This window comes from Heterocephalus glaber, unplaced genomic scaffold, assembly GCF_053883595.1.
Source record: "Heterocephalus glaber isolate CG9 unplaced genomic scaffold, H.glaber_assembly_v1.0 deba00001497, whole genome shotgun sequence".
Lineage (NCBI taxonomy): Eukaryota > Metazoa > Chordata > Mammalia > Rodentia > Bathyergidae > Heterocephalus > Heterocephalus glaber.
This window is the reverse complement of record NW_028258320.1, coordinates 22,353,683-22,357,644: the sequence shown is the minus strand read 5'-3', so window position 1 is coordinate 22,357,644 and position 3,962 is coordinate 22,353,683. Positions and strand designations below refer to the sequence as shown.

At 31.8% G+C, this 3,962-nt stretch overlaps 1 pseudogene; it reads right to left on the bottom strand.

Annotated features, from left to right (window-relative positions):
* Nucleotides 1–1,484: 1,484 nt before the first annotated feature.
* On the bottom strand, nucleotides 1,485–1,580 carry LOC147825596 (U2 spliceosomal RNA; annotated as a pseudogene).
* Nucleotides 1,581–3,962: the final 2,382 nt, after the last annotated feature.

The following is a 3,962-nucleotide window of genomic DNA, read 5'->3' as shown; positions in this document are numbered from 1 at the left end:
AAACATCAAAGGATGTGATTTGTTTTAAAAAGATTTTCAAAACTAATATTGAACAAATAGTGATCTGAGAAAAAATCTAATTATCTAGTAGACTCCACATAGGCCAAATTTTTTAAATTTAAATTTCAATACAGTCATGTGACACGTGATGGAAATATAATCTGAGAAATATGTTATTAGGCAATTTCATCCATGTGTATTGCAAAGTACCACACAGAGTGCCAACTTCTAAGTGCAAACTGAGAAGATATACGTCAATCATCTGTGATGGTCCCTTGATATTATCCAAATAGGCAGTTAAACATGAGACAAATGAGGCTACCACTGGCATAGTAGCACACTGTTTTACAGTGAACTCTTTTATATAAGTAGGATTATGCTCTAAAGGATGAAAAACACAGTACCTTATGATAAGTACCTAAAATAGTAACAGTCATTTATCACACTATTGAGTACTGTGTACTGTACATAGTTGTAAGTGCTTCTTCTTCTGGAAACACACCCTTCTCTCCTTTGATCTCAGTGACTCTTCCTTCCCAACCTGGTGATTAGCCCAGCCTAGTCTCTATCTATATCTCTTTCTATAGTTTTAAACACAATCTATTTATGGATTCTTTCCAGATTCCAGCCTGTAACTCTGATCTCTCCCATTCCCCTCCTGGTATCCCTACCCCTTGAACCTTTTCAAAGGGCCATTATTATTTCTACTGCATGTAAGGAGATCTCTTGACTCATAAGTGTTTAGTGTTATATGTTTATATATCATTCTCAATTGAAAGTATTATACGTAAAAAAAAAAGTGCATTTAATATACCTCACCTACCCAATGTCATAGCTGAGACTCACCTACCTTAAATATATTCAGGACACATATTAACCTATTGTTGGCCAAAATCATTGAAAACAAATAGTGTTTTAAACTAAAGTGGTGAACATTTCTGTGTGCATATACAGATAGACATTTTGTAGTCACAATAGGAGGTCTAAACACAAAACACAATAATCATAGAGCACCCATGTTTTCTGTAGTGCATCATAGAGCACCCATGTTTTCTGTAGTGATCATGTGGCTGACCAAGATCTGTGACCCACTAAGTCTTCCCAGCATAGTACTGTATATCATTATGCTGGGAAAAGATCAAAATTCAAAACACAAATGATGATTTATATCAAATGCATATTGCTTTATCAACATAATAAAGTTGAACAATTGTATATAAAACAAGTATGACCCATGTATTCTTTACTCACCACAGTGGCGATTCCAATGGCTTCCCTTTTCTACTGTGGAAGTAAATATTTTTAACTTCATGTGCATATTTATGGAAGTATTCCTGCCCTACAGAAATATGTTTTTGAACTGTTCTTTGAGCTAGTTGTAAGAAGTTATTAATTCCTTCATTAAAGTCCAGTTGAATAAAATTTAGATATGTGCTCATTTTATCTTTTATGAGAGATATGATTCTTTTTGGAAAATTTTCCCTAGAAGTTAAATATACAGACTTAGGACTCATGAGTAATATAGAGGCATTTTTAATTAGATACTACACTTGATCTTGGCCAAAAGGCCGAGAAGTGATTAGGCATTTTTAATTAGAGAAAAGAGTTTTCACTGTTTATTCATGTAGGTACTAAGGGAGGGGCATTAATGAACAACTTCAGGTTCAAAATTTTGAGGGCCTTATAAAGTACTGGGATAGACATAAGTATTGGTATAAATCTGTGCAAAGTGTCTAAACTCTGAAATATAGCATAAAAACTTTAAATTAAGTATATGATGGGAGATTTTTACTTCAAGATTATATTAGAAACAAACTACTTAAAATGGTAACATTATAAATATGCAAATTGTAGGAGAATGTATACAGATTAAAATTAAACAATGAAATTCACGGTTGGCTATAAAAGATATATATATTTATTTTCATCTAATAACATAAATACCCATTGCCTTTATCAGTGTGTGATATCACAATGAATTTGCTTTCTTTATTTGTTTAATTTAAATTAATTAAAAATTTATATATGAATTTAACAAAATAAGGCAGAATGAATATTTGATACATTTGTTATTTGAAACTGGAAATAAGATATTGAAAAGTTCCAAACTGAAGTGTTTAGGAACACTCTCCAAGGAAGTGAAATTTGTCTGCATGGTGAACAGTAGCTTATTAATGCATGTTAAATAGCCTCAGGGTGCATGCATCTGAAGCTAAAACACAAGGCATTGTTCATCCCTCATGTTTCAGCAGCTGTTTAATGAAAAGTGCCAGCTCAGTGTGTAGTTAATCCATCTAATAATTAATACAACTGCAGCCTGGGACCAATGTGGATAGAACTCCAAAGTCCTTGTTCATTTGCAAATTAACACAGACTTGCTTTTATATTAGCCAGTTGGTTATTTAAGAAGGAGACTAGGATATTTAAAATTCTTAATTTCAAGGCTTCTATTTGATCACATTTCATTTAAATATACCACATTTAAATATACCACATAAAGTAGAATTTGAAATGCTAATGCTTAAGAGTGTAATGTAGACTATTAATCTCCTTATGGTTATTAAGATACACATGTAACCCTCAAGGCTGAAAGGATAACGGTGTGTATTCTATCCAGAAAATGCTAATTTGAGAGCAAAGCTCTTTCTAATGCCCTTACTTATATGAACATCAATTTATCTATGTTTATCATCTAGTCAAAAGTTGTCTAACGTATGAGAAAACCCTAAATTGACTGGTGTTTCCAAAATCCTAATTTAAGTATTTTCTAATCTATTGGATTTTTGGTTATAAACAGTGTAAACTTAAGAAGTATTTCTAGATGTGAGTAATTGGAAGAAAATATTGGTCCACCAAAACTAAAAATTGAGAATACATTAACATGATCCAAGAAACTGTTTAAAATTACAGTTTTAACTGTGATCCATACACTAGTTGCTGTGGTATTAAAAACTGGAAGCTCTCAAGGACATCTATTTATCTACCTATCCATCATAATTCACATGATTACTCTTATGAAAATATATTGTACTTAGGGAAAACAGATTACCTGTCCTTCAAAATGTCAGAGGTGCCTTGTGACCAGGGATTCTATTCTAAGAGAAATGAAAATTTATGTTCATATAAAATCTTGCATACAAATGTGATGGTGTAATTATTTATATAACTCCAAAGTAGAAAACACTGAAATCTCTATCACCTGGTGAAGGAATGATGTACTGAAACATGCTAAAATATTAAACCATTGTGTTATGTGGTAGTATATTAGTAGTTGCCCAGGATAGTGAAGGGAGACTGGAGATAGAAGAAAGGAAATAGAGAGAGGATGCTGATTTTGTGAAAACTCATTTTGGTATGATGACAATATGCGATCATAATGCTAAATGAAATACATCAGACACAGAAAATTAAATATTGCATGGTTTCTCTTGTATGATAACCAAAAAATAAATTTAAAAAAAACCTTGAATAATCTTTACAAGAAAAATACTTTTACTTTATCAACAATACACTTGTTCTCTAAAATTACACTAAATTGAAATTTTCTTTTTTCTTCTCATTTCTCATTTCTCTTTCCCCTTACCTTCCTTTCTTTTCTTTCTCTTCCTCCTCCTTTTCCTTTAACTCCTTCTTCAATGCCATAGAGTGCATTTCTGTTATTAGCTCTTAAAAGTGAAGTAGGACAACATAGACATCATTTCATTTCCCCATCTCCTTTCCCAACTTCTTTCACACAATGGCTGCTGAAAACAAAGACGTTAATTACAAAATATTTATCCCATGCTAAAAAGCTCTGTTAACCTATGCCAACATATTAAGCACCATTTTTGCCTTTTAAATATACATAAAAATGAGGATTTTATATTAGAATGTTTATGGAATAGTTGAGGAATATGGCAGTACAGTTTTGAAGACAGCTCCTTTTACCTAAAAGAGTAATAAATAGTAGGCAAATAAATAAC